The sequence below is a fragment of the Orcinus orca genome, chromosome 18 (genome assembly GCF_937001465.1).
Source record: "Orcinus orca chromosome 18, mOrcOrc1.1, whole genome shotgun sequence".
NCBI lineage: Eukaryota > Metazoa > Chordata > Mammalia > Artiodactyla > Delphinidae > Orcinus > Orcinus orca.
This window is the reverse complement of record NC_064576.1, coordinates 73,293,368-73,308,874: the sequence shown is the minus strand read 5'-3', so window position 1 is coordinate 73,308,874 and position 15,507 is coordinate 73,293,368. Positions and strand designations below refer to the sequence as shown.

Below are 15,507 nucleotides of genomic sequence, written 5' to 3'. Positions count from 1 at the left end.
TTCTAGGATTCCCATGATACAAATGTTGGATCTTTTATTACTGCTCCACACGTCCCTGAGGTTCTGTCCATTTTCTTTCTCAGTCTATCTTCTGTTTTTCAGACTGTGCAGATTCTACTGATCTGTCCTCAAGTTCACTGATTCTATCCTCTGTCACTTCTGCTCTACTAATGAGCTAAGCTAGCAAGAATTTTACTGTAATTACTTTGTTTTTCAGTTCTATAACTTCCATTTGGTTCTTTTCTTTTAATTACTTCTTTGCTAAGATTTTTTATTTTTTCATTTGTTTCAAGGGAACCTGTAATACCTTGTTTGAATATTTTTATGACGGCTGCTTCGAAATACTCGCCCAATAATTCCAGTATCTGATTCATCATGGTGATAGCACCAGTTGACTGTCTTTTCTCATTCAAGTTGTGATCTTCCTGGTTCTTGGTGACAGGTGATCTTTTAATTATATCCTTGACATTTGGTTATTCTGTTCGAAGTCTCTGGGTCTTATTCAAATCTCTTACTTCAGCAAGCAGTCATTCTATTTAGATTTAGCACGCAGACTCTTGCCTAATTTTGTAGGCTCTAGTTCTAAAGACAGATGAACCTTTAGAGCCCTTGCAGTATTATCTTGGTCTGCTTGGTTTACCTGGTACATCTGGAGCTTCTACTGGTCCCTGCATGTACTGCCTAATGGGGCAGAAGGAGCTTCTGGAGGCCAGGCCACCTGCACCCCTCAGGTGGGAGGGGCGGTCTCAGGCCCATGGAAACAATAAGGCTTCAAGCTGCTCATCTGTGGTGAGATCCCCCTGGCCAGTGCCATCCTGCCTCCTGGTGTCTCTCAGTGGCAGAGGGGCTCTCTGGCCAGGCAGGGAAGAAGAGCATGTCCCTTGGTCACTTATTGTCAGGGGTTTCCTGATTTATCCCACTTGCCGATACTGCTAGATTTGTCTGGTATTATTGGTGGGTCTTCTGTTTGATCCAGGAATGAGCCTACCTCAGCTGCCTTCTGTTGCTAGACTGGTGGTCAGGAAGCATCAGGCCTGGCTCATGTGGTTGGGTGGTTGTAAGATGGCCTATATCACCATGTTGTTCCTCCTGTTCTGGGGTCCCCAACCAGTCCACCTGCTTCTTTCTTTCTTTTTTTTTTTTTTTAATATTTATTTGGCTGCGCCAGGTCTTAGTTGCAGTAGGCAGGATCTTTAGTTGTGGCATGCGGGATCTAGTTCCCTGACCAGGGATCGAACCTGGGCCCCCTGCATTGGGAGCATGAAGTCTTTAACCACTGGACCACCAGGGAAGTCCCTGCTTCTTTCTACCATTCAGAGCTGTCCTTTGGTATCTCTTACGTTGTTTCCAGAGTTTACTGTTGTACTGAGAATGGAGGAACAGAGGAAGTGAGTCTACACCTTCTCATCTAGACCGCAAGTCTGATCTCCTCCTAGTGCCTTTTATTGACTAAACCCAACTGCCAATAAGAGAGTAAAAGAGCGTGTCGGTGCAATACGTAAAGGCAGCCTCCCAGAGCACAGAGCAGAGTGGGGAAGGGTGAAGAGTGGGCTCGGAGAGGCAAGCAGAGAACACCCAGCACAATGACCATTTTCTGGAGGAAAAATCAAAACGTTTTTAAATATGCAAAGACTAAGAGTATTTACCTATCCCATACCATCATTAAAAGAATATTGTCTGGGGACTTCCCTGGTGGCGCAGTGGTTAAGAATCCACCTGCCAATGCAGGGGACACGGGCTCAATCCCTAGTCCGGGAAGATCCCACATGGCACGGAGCAACTAAACCCATGAGCCACAACTACTGAGCCTGTGCTCTAGAGCCCATGTGTCACAACTACTGAGCCTGCATGCCACAACTACTGAGCCTGCGCCCTAGAGCCTACCAGCCACAACTTCTGAAGCCCGCGTGCCTAGAGCCCATGCTCCGCAACAAGAGAAGCCACCGCAATGAGAAGCCCATGCACCATAACAAAGAGTAGCCCCCGCTCGCCGCAACTCGATAAAGACCACGCGCAGCAATGAAGACCCAACGCAGCCAAAAATAAATAAATTTTTAAAAAAAAGAATATCGTCTGAAGAAGGAAAGTAACTTCAGAGGGAAGGATGGAGATGCAACAAAGCAGCACTGGAAATGGATAAAATATGTTGGTATATTCAATTAAACATCTGTTAACCACCCAGAGACCTAATTCTGTTATTTTAGAAATATGATACTAAGTCCTTAGCTAAAACAAGGAATACAAAAAAAAAAAAAAAAAAAACAAGGACTGCAAGGGGTGGTTCAAAGAGTAATTTAAATGCAGTGTTGTCCCTGTTTTGTTCTGAGGAAGACAGCAGTCTTAGATCACTTTAGACTCTGCTGGAAAATTTTTGATCATAATGGATGTTTAAAAAAAATTTAAGGGAACTACTAAAAGAACAGCTATTTCACCTATAGTTTCCAGTCACATATACAAGGGAAATGGAAATTATAGAAATTTTTACCAGTTTTAAAGAAGTCAGGAAAAAAGGAGAGGGAAAAGAAACAAGGTCAAAAAAGATGGTAAAGGTAAAACATCTATTTCTGCCATAGAGACTATTCTAACGAACAATTCATCGGATTACGCAAAATGCAAGTGTTTCAGTGAACCGAAGGTATATCACGGACAGCCTGCTTGGCGCTCAAATGCTTCTAAAAAAGTAAACCTTTGCTTTCTCATGAAAATTGATAATTAACCAGCTCTGTGGAGGATATTGATGTGGGGCGGGTGGAGGGTGGTGTTAAAAATCAATCCTTAGAAAAACTGTTTCTTGCTTCCCTTTCCTCTTTCCCCAGCTGCCTCCCACCCACCATAAACCTGGACCTTCAAACCCAACCCACTCCTTCCTTTCAGGCCTCTGAGCCTAGCACTTATTCTGATTCAGAAACAACAAAAACAACAAAAAAAAAACTGTGTGGGCAAAGTAGTAATCAATTAGGAATCTCTTTTGTTAGAATTTTCCAAATCAATAAGACACCCAGGAGCAGTGGCTATGCCTAACCCACCTTTAAATCCTCAGGCTTAGCAGAATAGTGACACCGAAGTTAGGAATATAAGAAAGAAGGAAGGAAAGAGTAGGAAGGTGGGAGGGGGGAAGGGTGGGAGAATCAGTAAACATTTACTGTGCGTTTGCTGTGTGCCCAGCACTGAGGAGACAGAACTGCAAAGGCATGGTGTTTACATCTGTGGGTCTGTATCTGATGGTGCTGACGGCCTCAGCTCCATTTGCAGGAATCTGAGATTCCTTGGACCAGACAGAAGTGCTGAGCCCCTGTAAGCCATGCACTGTGCACTGATGGCGGCCTCAAGCCATGTCTTAGCCATTCCGGCTGCTCTAACAGAACACCACAGACTGGGTGGCTGATAAGTAATAGAAATCTATTTCTCACAGTTCTGGAGGCTAGGAAGTCCGACATCGGGTCACCAGCAGATTCAGTGTCTGATGAGGGCCTGCTTCCTGGTTCAGAGACAGCCTTCTTTTCGTTGTGTCCCCACATGGCAGAGAGGCAAAGAGCTCTCTGGGGTCTCTTTTATAATTCCAGTCATGAGAGCTCCACCCTCGTGACCTAAGCACCTTCCAAAAGCCCCACCTCCAAATATCCTCACACTGGGGGTTAGAATGTCAGCATGCAAATTTGGGGAGGACACAACCGTTCAGTCTCAAGTACCCTGTGCTCATCCTTCCTCCTGTCACTAGGCAGAGTAAGTTAGGTTCACGGTGTGGTTAAAGTCATGTGACTAAACCCTCTGTGTTGGCAGAATTCTACCAATGCTCTTTCCTCTTCCTTCCCTGCAGGGTGAGAAGGTGACACGTGAAACTTGCTTGTGTGTGTCCTGGGTCATCCGCGCTCAGTCTAAGGACCCGTACCTGACTCAGGTGCATTTCCTTCTAGAACCCAACCTGAGAATGTGCCCATTGCACTGAGCGCACAAGCAGAGTTGCACGTATTTTTATGAAATGAGCAAGACAGTAGGGTCCTAAACCAAGGAATATTTGATAAGAACTGAGATCAAATTGAATCAAAGGGCCAAAAAATCAGGGCAATTTCAAAACCATAAAATAACCTTTACGAGAGAGAAGAAATTTTGAAATCTACATAAATATATGATATATACATTCAGAACACCAAAACGTAATTTCTTACGATTGCTCTATAATGTTAGGGAACTCATTAAAATTTCTGGATATCATTTTTTAGCACTTCCAGGTCTAAAAACCAAGATTCTTTGAATGTCTCTGCCAAGTATGAGAAGACGCGTTCGCAATGGTTCCCAGGTACACTCAATGACACACCTGTATGACAGAGGTGAGGCCACTTTGCTACAAAAATGACTTTGTGCAGCCATCGTAAGAGCTTATTCATCCTCCTTGATGTGAACTGGAATTTTCCAGGCTATAGAGGTTCAAAAATATCTTACTTGAGGTCCCAAGCTCACCTAAGCCACCAGGTATGCTCACCTCTGCACTGGGAGGTTTCTTCCTCATCTTTGGGGCTACCGAATGAAGTAGGGAAGAGTAATGAGATAAGTCATCTAATTTGGGAAAAAAATTGCTCAAAAGTGAACAAAGGGCTTCCCTGGTGGCACAGTGGTTGAGAGTCTGCCTGCCGATGCAGGGACACGGGTTCGTGCCCTCGTCTGGGAGGATCCCACATGCCGTGGAGCGGCTGGGCCCGTGAGCCATGGCCGCTGAGCCTGTGCGTCCGGAGCCTGTGCTCCACAACGGGAGAGGCCACAACAGTGAGAGGCCCGTGTACCGCACACACACACACAAAAAAAATGTGAACAAAAATGGGGACTTCCCTGGTGGTCCAGTGGTAAAGAATCCACCTTCCAATGCAGGGGACGCAGGTTCGACCCCTGGTCAGGGAACTAAGATCCCACATGCCGCAGGGCAACTAAGCCCATGCGCCACAACTACTGAGCTTGCACACCTCAACTAAAGAGCCCACTGTGCCACAAACTACAGAGCCCACACGCCCTGGCGCCCATGAGCCACAACTAGAGAGAAGCCCGTGCACCACAACAAAGACCTGACGCAGCCAAAAAAATAAAAAAAATAAAAGAAAAATAAATATTAAAAAAAAAAGTGAACAAAAATGGGAAGAGTCTGGAGATGATATCCATTGCCTCCATAAACAATTTCTCTTTTCATCCTCACAACAACCCCATGAGGTATTATTATTATTGTCATTTCATGGGTAAGAAAAATGGGATTTGTCTCTTTTCATTTCCTAGGGCTGCCATCACAAATTACCACAGACTGGGTGGCTTAAGACAACAGAAATTTATTCTCTCACAGTGCGGGAGTGTCAGCAAGGGGCCAGCGGGGTTGCTTCCTTCTGGAGCCTCTCAGGGAGAAACCGCCCCTTGCTTTCTGCTAGCCTCTGGTGGCAGGCAACCCTCAGCAGTCCTCGACCTGTAGACACATCACCGTCTGAATAAATCTGTGGCCATCAGCCAACTTTATCTAAAGTTAGAAACATAGCTTCAGCCCACATGTTCTCTTTTTAGCAAATCTTCCATCTTAGCATCACCTTCATGGTCAGCAGCCTTAATTAATTCTTTATTAAGGTCACCAGATTCTGGAGTTTCAAATAATTTCTTCAGGTGTCGGCAGAGCCGTTCACCAGATGTATTATTGCTAATTGCTGACCGTGCAGATGCGACGGTGGAAACTCCTGCTGGATTATATGTCCAAGATGTTCCACACACGTGTGCCTCTAAATCACCGCCTATCTCTCTTTCGATCACAGCCACTAAGTAGCAGGGACAAGTCTGAAATGCAGATCCCCTGGCTCTAGGTGCAAAGCGCCATTTCAGCTTCTCAGTTTTCTTAGGTTTTTCAAGTTCAAGTCCAGTGGCACACCGTGTGTGCTGGTCTGCTATGGACCCATCTTAACCACCCATCCTGGGCTCTAGAAAACAATCAAGTAAGAAGTCTGCCAATTCATCACATGGGGGATTGGGATTGACATATATACACTAATATGTATAAAATAGATAACTAATAAGAACCTGCTGCATAAAAAAAAATAAAATTCAAAAAATAAAAACCCAATTAAAGCTCCCCCCCCCCACCAAAAGAAAGAAATCTGCCTGTTCACCATCCAGGACTTAAGGACACATCCTAAGGTTCAGAGAACGCAGAGGGCGTGTGCCACATGGACAAAGTCCTGAGCAAAGGATGAGGAGGACAAGTGCTGATCATGACAAGAGGCAGTTACTCTTCTCAGATGAGAGGACAGTGGAAACAGAGGGAAGAGCTCTGCTGTGGACGTCAACATCCCAGCGGTGAACACAACCTGAGAAACAGAACAACAAAGTACAAAAAAATAGTGGCTCTCCTTATGCCTTTTTCTTACAATAATCATAATCACATGGATCACAGGTGACTATTCCTCGTTTTGAATTTGGATCTAGTAATATTTTCTGCTTCATCACAATGTCCTTTCTATGCTACTTGCCATTTTGTTGGCCTTCGAAGGACAAATGGAAGTTTGCCAGGATGGAGCATGGAAGAGGGCTAATCCCAGCAGTAGCTGGGGGTTTCGCGAGGGCGGGATGCCCCAGGACATCTGATGGAGTAGGTGGTGCTTGGGGAAGCGAGGATTTGTGAGAAAGGCAGCTTGAAGACAGGGTTGGTGCCAAGTCGAAGGACTCACTGGGCTTTGCTAAGGGGTTGACTTTATAGGCACTGGAGAAAATAGATTTTAGATTGAGAAATCATAAAATTCACAGTGTAAGAAAAATAACTCTACTGGTAATGTACACATGCTGGGTGTGAAGAAGCAGCATCAGGGAGCCTGGGTGGACACCAGTCACAACAGCCCGGTGAGACCCAATCTTCCCTGAGGCAGTGCACAGGGCGTTAGGGAAAGACCAATGCAAGAGCTATTTAAGAGGAAGAAAGGACAGAAACTGGGAACCTAGTGAATATGTAATAAAGCAGAAGTCAAGGACATTAGACAAATCGTGGTAGTTGCAATGGGATGAGACGGGTGAACTACTCTTAAATGACTTTCCGGAATCAGGATTGACAACCTAGGATCGGCTGTCCTGTCACACTGTTCCATCCTAAAGCATATGTACTATTTTCCTACCAAATAACAGTCCCATGAACCTTCCTTGAGTGACTTTACTGATTCCCCTTTCCCTTTCTGCCCCCTAAGTGGGGATATCCTCAAGAATTTATCCATGGCTCTCTTTCCCTTTTACACTCAATCTTTCAGTAAGTCAGTCAACACCTAGGTATCCACACACCCAGCCCTGTTCTCTTACTTAGTTCATCTCCAAACGCCTGTAAGTCCCTTTAATTTACATTGCCCACCTTCATCCCAAACTCAGCATATTCTAAGAAGACTAATCATTACCTTTCCCTGAAAATTGGTCCCCTCTCTCAGCACCCTCTTTTCTGTCCACTGTAAAGTTATTTTTTCAGTGTCCCAAACTAGCAGCCTTGAAGCCACCCTAGCAGTGAAAGAGCATAGGTCTTGAAGTCACACAGATTCTGGGTGAACATATATGACCCATCCAGCTGCTAATCATGCAACTTTGGGCAAACTAATCAGACTTTCTGACCTCTGCTTCTTCAATAGTAAAATGGGGGTAATAATATTTAACTCAGAGGAATGTCATAAGATGTAAGATGTCCAGGGAATTCCCTGGTGGTTCACTGCTGGGGCCTGGGTTCGATCCCTGGTTGGGGCACTAAGATCCAACAAGCCACGTGGTGTGCCCAAATTAAAAAAAAAAAACAGATGTAAGATGTGTGGATTTTTCCCTCTTTCTCCTTTCCTGTTATGACTCTAGACTACACATTTTCATATCTCAACTACCCTTTAACAGCATCTGAACTGGTCTAACGACTTTAGTCTCTCATATTCTGGTCCATAATCCACGTTGTCATATTCATATTCCTAAAACACTGCTTTCATCCTGTTAGACATACTTGGTGTGCACAACCGGGTCCTTAAGTATGACTGAGACATGTGTGTACATGTATGCGCACGTGCCTCTTCCCTCGTTTTCTTGTAACTTACATGAACAGATCTTCCTGCTGCCTTGCACTCCCCTAGTATCTTCCTACAGAGGTGAGCTCAGGGCACAGACTGTGAGATTCAGTCAATGCCATTAGCCCAGTCATTAACAAGCCTATTCCTAGAACATTGTTCAACTTACAGCCATTTGTTTTCTGGAAGACACAAAGTTCATGAATTCAGGGTACTCCAGAAAACAGCAGTAGCAATGGAAAGAGAAAGGCAGAATTATTTTAGAGCAAAGTCTCCAGCGGGGTGGAAGCCATGATAGAAAACAATATCCCATTGACATTCACTATAATGGCAAACCACTGAGAAATTAACATGATGAAGAACTTGCATGAAGGTTATAAAACCCTGTGAGGTAGTTGCCAGGGACTGGGGGGAGGGGGAGGGGGATTGTTGTTTAATGGGTATAGAGTTTTCAGTTTTGCAAGATGCAAGGAGTTTTGAAGATGGATATGTGACAAGGTGAATACACTTAGCACTACTAGCCTGTACACTCAGAAATGGTTAAGATGGTAAATTTTATGTTACGTGTTTTTTCACACAAGTTTTTAAGTTTCTAAAAAAAACTCTGAGTAAAATCCTGAAGGAGATGAAGGTGTGCTTCTCAGCTGGGGAATTAATAAAGCAGGAAGGAAAGCTTTAGGCTGGGGGACATGCCCTTGCTGTGGTGTTCCCACCACAGCCTACGCTTGTCTCTATCAGAGAGATCATCTCACTGCATTTCAATTTCCTCTCTAGTTGCCCGATTCCCTACTAGACTACAGGTTCTTTAAAGCAGAGACTACTTCTTTACTATGGCATCCCCTGTACTTAGCACATGTCGGTGATCCATAAATATTTGTTGAATATGAATGAATGAGAGCTAGACGCTCTATTTGTGTGTTCTTGTTGGAATGCTTCTCACGTATTTATTATTAACTCACAGGGTACAATTCTCCGTGGTAGGTACTATTGTTGTTCCCATTTTACAGAGGGGGAAACTGACACACAGCGAGGTTAAGGCACTTCCCCAAGGTCACACAACTAATAAGTAGTTACACTGGATTCAAACCAGGACAGTCAGTCCAGTCCAGCTCCAGAGTCCATGCTTTTAACCACCCGCCAAGCTGCCATTCGGAAGATGAGAAATTTGAACCCTGGTCAGCTGAAAGTCCAAAGTCAAACTGTTAGTAGGTGATGGGGCCAGACCATACCCTACCTGCTTTCAGGAAATACCTGAAAACAGGGCCCCACAGGAAAGCCGAGTGTCTCTCCAGGAGTAGTGTGTTCACCAGCTCCCAGTAAAAGGTAGAAGAACTACACTCTCAGGGCATCTGGAGTTCTTTACTGTGTGTGTGTTTATGAATTTGCTTCCTTCCCAACACTGGAATCTAAGACTGGATCCCAGGGATCATGTGTTATTCTGCTTTATCCCCAAAGCCTGCCACAGTGCCTGGTACAGAGTAGACATTCAGACAAGAGTCTACTGGCAAGAGGGAGGGAAGAACAACCTTAAGCCCAGCTACCATGTATGACAACAGATCAAGGTCACAGCTCAATGCATCTGTAAGTCTATGAATTCCTGATAAATCTTGGAATTATAAATTCACCTCCTCCAAACTCACCAGTTGACCTCATTATGTTTATTATCTTCGTGGAACAGGTGACTACAGTCAGAAGGTTGAGCAGTAATTATTTAATGTATAAGTCCTCTGTACGTAGCATGAGTATTCAGGCAAACAAAGAGTGATCACTGTGAATACTTACAAGGAAGCAACGTTTGCAAAGGTCCAGCTAGTGCACTGTACCATCGACCCAAATTCCAGAAATGGGGATAAAAAGCAAGAGTCGGGCACGGACTGGTTCCAAGTAAACCTTGCCTTGTGAAGGATGGCAGTGGACAGGGCTGGGGAAGCAGGGAGTTATGAATTTCCTGAAAACTCATGCAGAATTTTGTGTGCTCACACACTCGTGCCTTCTTCTGGGGAAATGATCTGCGACATTTATTATGACCTCAAAGAGCTACTTGACTAAAGCAACAAAATCGGAACTATAACTTCGGTATCTTTGCTTCCTGATTGTAGTACAATGTTTTCCTTCCAGCCAACAAGTGAGAAACAGCTACGACGCCGCCTTGGTATAAACTGAAGAGGTGCATTAGGGCCCCTCGTGGATGGAGAGGGTGAGAGAATGGAGATGGAATTTGTGAAACATTTAGGAACCTGACAGATGTGAAGGCTATGTGCAAAAACTGGTGCTGAGGTGCTAACTGCTTCTACTCCCCTCATTAGCGATTTTCTTAAAAGTTGAACAAAATCGAGTCCTTTCAAGTACACTTTTGAGAAAAGGGAGCTTGAGTTAGATGAAGAATGAGAAGCTGGTCTGGCCATGTGCCTATCTACTTGGTTTCGAGACCATTCCTCCGCCCTTTACCCAACATACTGGTCAAAAACAAAAACAAAAACTCGTTGAAACACCACTCAACTTTGTTAAATTATTTTTTCAGCTGAAATGTAGGTAAACCATCTCCAGTTCTTTTCTTTCCTCGTGTCAAGCAATAATCAGAACCAAAGTCCTAGAATATTATAAAGAGTAGATGGAATCAGTATTCTTTTCAAAAAAGCCCCCGGGGCTTGAAGGGAGGAGGCTCCTAGGAAACCAGCAGGAGAAAAGGGGGAAATATGAATGTTTCCCCGTAAGTACTTTTCCTTATGGAACTTCTCTAGTTATTATATTTAAGTTTGGCTACTGGTCATATAAATACAAAAAGGTAAATAGTGTCACTCCAGTCTCTTGAGAAAACTCCAAATTCTGTGTAATTACAGGCCAGGAGACAGATAACCCAGGTTAGGGGCTAGAGACTGTGTTTGCCTTTTTGTTATCACCTGTCACAATTTGCTGGGAAGGTAAGAAAACACTGCTGTTTATCTGGACTCATGGCAATCTCTAACTCCAACTTTTAGAAACTTCAAGGTTTGACTGTGCCCATGTTGGCAGCGTCTAATAAATTGCTCTGCAAATGAAGCAGACGACGCTGATTGATTATGCTGTACGATACAGCATCAGTAAACACGGAAAAGATTTTCTCCTCCTAAACTGAATTTTAGGTCCATATGTATGTGCCTCTTTCCCAAAAACACAAATAGAAATTTAGATCCGTTTATGTACAGGCTGGTCATAAAATCTGACATACACAGATAAAAATTTTTTTCTGTATTCATGGAATACAAAATGTCATGCATGCTTGCTTGTGTTCAGACTTTAAGGACACCCTATATAAGGTGTTAGAATGACGGTGACATGTGAACCAATTGGGTCTGTTCTGAAAGCTTGGCATCCCAGTGACAACTTAGGTGTGAACTGGAGCAGTAAAAACAGACTAACTTGATCGTTTAAGCCCCTCAGCTTCTACTTTCCCTTCAACTATCTGAATGAATCAAGCCAGGAGAATCTCCTCGGCCTGTGTTATCATTAGGTAGTCGCTGTTATGAATGCCTGCATTGTAGGAGAGACGGTTCTCTTCAAACCAAGATATATTTCTTGATTATCGAGCAGAGTCATAAATATTTACATGCAAAGAAATAAACATGGAACACCCAAATCAAAACAGGCCCACTCCCTGCTGTTTTATTTAGATAGATTGTTCAGCAGAGAGAGCACTTCCTGACTGTGAAGACTTGGGTGTGAATTAGGAAAGCTCTCAGAAAAGCGCGCGCACGCGCGCGCGCGCGCACACACACACACACACACACACACACACATTGGCATGTACTGGAACGAAAATCAAGTTGACCAGAGGATTCAGACATTTAAATGAGAATTTCACGTTTAAGGTTTTCAAAATTCAAATAATTGTACAACCGTTGATGTTTTATTAAACAAAAAGAAGAAATAATATACATTAGATTTAAAGACCCAAGTTCCTTCCCACGTTTTAAAATATTGGGTTTAAATGATTAGAATTTGGCCTGGTTCCTACCTTAGGCACTTTCTCTAGAAACCTAATCCGTTTAGAAACATTCTGTGAAAAATAATTTACTATCCAGAAAGTTCTCCTGTTTCCAAGATAAGAAAGCCTGTTCTGCCATCCCAGCAGGCAAGGGTTGTTTAAGTTACTAGATAACAAAGTTGTTATTGATTCTATTATTTTTACTCTTCCTGATTCCCTGCAGTCCAAAGGGAGTTTGTCAGACCAAGAATGATTTTATAAAAAGGAGTAGTTGTTATTGTTGTAACTGGCCTCATTGTGACAGATGGGATCCTAGTGTTTTCTCACTGCTCTTTACTCAGGAGCTAGGAGAACAGAAAGCAAACAACCAAGAAACCAACACACTCATAGTAATCTGGAGTTCTCAGCGCTGAGCCAGACCACTTGGAAATCAAACACCAGCCATCTCCTGAATGCCCCCTTTTAGCCTGTGCTTATTGACCAGCTTAACATTCCCTTATCGCATGCTCATGTGGGCAGAATTAAATGGAATTAGCTGCAAATTATATAAAATTCATTTACCTTTAAAGGAAGCTATTTGGTCATGTTCAGTCTAGGGAGCGTAGAGCATTAAGACACAAGTTAATGGTACTGCCTGGAGATGGATCAATTTGTTTTGGTTTTATTGTCTCCCTTTATTTGCCCTTATATGTCAGCTGCTGTGGCTGGAAATGCCCAGCTCAACCTCTCTGAGCCCACGCTGGAGCCACATTAACACCCCGAGGAGAGTCCCACTGTTTCTAAAGAGCTCAGTGGTACATGAAAAGATGCTCAACATCACTAATCATTAGAGAAGTGCAGATCAAAACTACAATGAGGTATCACCACACCCTGGTCAGAACGGCCATCATCAAAAAATCTACAAACAATAAATGCTGGAGAGGGTGTGGAGAAAAGGGAACCCTCATGCACTGTTGGTGGGAATGTAAATTGATACAGCCACTGTGCAGAACAGTATGGAGGTTCCTTAAAAAACTAAAAATAGAATTATCATATGACCCAGCAATCCCACTACTGGGCATATACTCAGAGAAAACCATAACTCAAAAAGACACATGCACCCCAATGTTCATTGCGGCACTATTTACAATAGCCAGGTCATGGAAGCAACCCAAATGCCCATTGATAGACAAATGGATAAAGAAGATGTGGTACATATATACGATGGAATATTACCCAGCCATAAAAAGGAACGAAATGGGGTCATTTCTAGAGGCGTGGGGACCTAAAGACTGTCATACGCAGTAAAGTAAGTCAGAAAGAGAAAAATACATATCGTATATTAACGCATATATGTGGAATCGAGAAAAATGGTACAGATGAACCTGTTTGCAAGGCAGAAATAGAGACACAGTCATAGAGAACAAACGTATGGACACCAAGGGGGGAAAGGGGGGTGGGATGAATTGGGAGAGTGGGATTGACATATATACACTATTACGTATAAAATAGATAACTAATGAGAACCTTCTGTATAGCACAGGGATCTCCACTTCACTTCGCTGTACAGTGGAAACTAACGCAACATTGTGAAACAGCTATACTCCAATAAAAATAAGTTTTTTTAAAAAACCTTATGTGAGGGCTTCCCTGGTGGCGCAGTGGTTGAGAGTCTGCCTGCCAATGCAGGGGACACGGGTTCGTGCCCCGGTCCGGGAATATCCCACATGCCGCGGAGCGGTTAGGCCCGTGACCCATGGCCGCTGAGCCTGCGCGTCCAGAGCCTGTGCTCCGCAACGGGAGAGGCCACAACAGTGAGAGGCCCGCGTACCACAAACAAACAAACAAACAAACAAACAAACAAGCAAAAACCTTACGTGAAATATATGTAAATTCCCATTTATCTCTTGAGATTTCGTGAATTTCTTAAGAATAAATTCTTCTGAAATGAAAAAATAATAAAGAGCTCAGTGGGAGAAAACACGATAATAAAGTAAGATCATGCTGATTCTTTCTCTTTAGTCACGTAGAGAAAGAATGGATGCGTAAGAGAGAAGGGGAGATCTGCAAAGATGTTTGGGATTTGCATGTGTGCTGTCCATGCAGAGTTTCAAATCACATGCTTTGGGCATGTTTCCATGCACTTCCTCACTTTAACCTCACAACAGTCTCAGGACATAGAGGTATATTTTAGTTTGAAAGTCTATGCTTCATGCTTGTTCTTTAAGAGTATCTATGAGCCTCCATAGAGCAAATAGATTATAGTTTAAGTGTTTGTTGTTGTTGTTCTCAATTCATAGTGTGCATGAGAATGACCTTGGGTGTATTTGTTTTTTATTTATTTATTTTTTTTTGGCTGCGTTGGGTCTTCGTTGCTGCGCGTGCGCTTTTCTCTAGTTGCGGCGAGAGGGGGGCTACTCTACGTTGCGGTGCGCGGGTTTCTCATTGTGGTGGCTTCTCTTGCTGCGGAGCACGGGCTCTAGACCCACGGGCTTCAGTAGTTGTGGCACGCGGGCTCAGTACTTGTGGCTCGCGGGCTCTAGAGCGCAGGCTCAGTAGTTGTGGCGCACGGGCTTAGTTGCTCCGCGGCATGTGGGATCTTCCCGGACCAGGGCTCGAACCCGTGACCCCTGCATTGACAGGCGGATTCTTAACCACTGCGCCACCAGGGAAGCCCTTGGGTGTATTTAAAATGCAGAATCCCAAGTCCCACGCCACCCCCCATATGATTATTCAGTTGGTCTGGGATTGGGCTCAGAAATCACATGTTATAAGCAACCCGGTGATTTTGACACATACGGTTCAGGAATCACATTTCCAGAAACACTAGGAACCCTTGTGATGTCATTGATTGGTAGGAGTCTGTACCTTTGTGGGATTTGCCTAAACGTAATGTGTTGCAATATCTAACTGGATAAAATAAATGTATTCAAATGCAGCTTATCTCTGCACGAGGATACACTAAGCCACATCTACCATAGGAAGAATTACCAAGGGGAAAACTCAATGGGGTTGAGACCACAGTCAAATAACGAGCCTTTACTTGAAACTCTGCAAGAGAAGGCATGGAGCCACCACAGGAAACCGAGGGTGAGGGTCTCAGCACGGCCGCTCTGAGCTTGGAGCCGCCTCCCCCACTCCAAGCCCCATAGGTTGCTAAGTTTAACTCTCTCGCATGGGTCCTAGATTTGGGGGACACGCGGAGGAAACACCTTGACAAGGGTGTTTCTACACCCTCACAAAGACCAGGGTGGCAATGACCACCCTTGTGACCTGGAAGAGGCAGGAATGGAGCAGGATTCCAGCCCTGCTTCAGCCGGGACAGTAGAATCCTCCTCTCCTGAGCCATATGAGGGTTTCCTCTGAGTCTGTGATGACAGCTTCCTCTCCAACCTGGAAATGGCAGAACCACGGGAAGTGCAGTGGGAAGGGTCTCTGGCTACCAGACGGGCTTATATGCTGCATTCCTCACCTATGGGGGGGGCAGGGAGGTCATCCCAGTAAGGATGTGATTGGCTCAGGTCTTTCTTT

At 44.2% G+C, this 15,507-nt stretch overlaps 1 non-coding gene across 1 annotated transcript; it reads right to left on the bottom strand.

Moving 5' to 3' along the window:
• Positions 1–1,217: 1,217 nt before the first annotated feature.
• On the bottom strand, positions 1,218–1,291 carry TRNAW-CCA (transfer RNA tryptophan (anticodon CCA)). Its single transcript has one exon. It is a non-coding gene; the product is annotated as a tRNA-Trp (tRNA).
• Between the last annotated feature and the right edge of the window lie 14,216 nt (positions 1,292–15,507).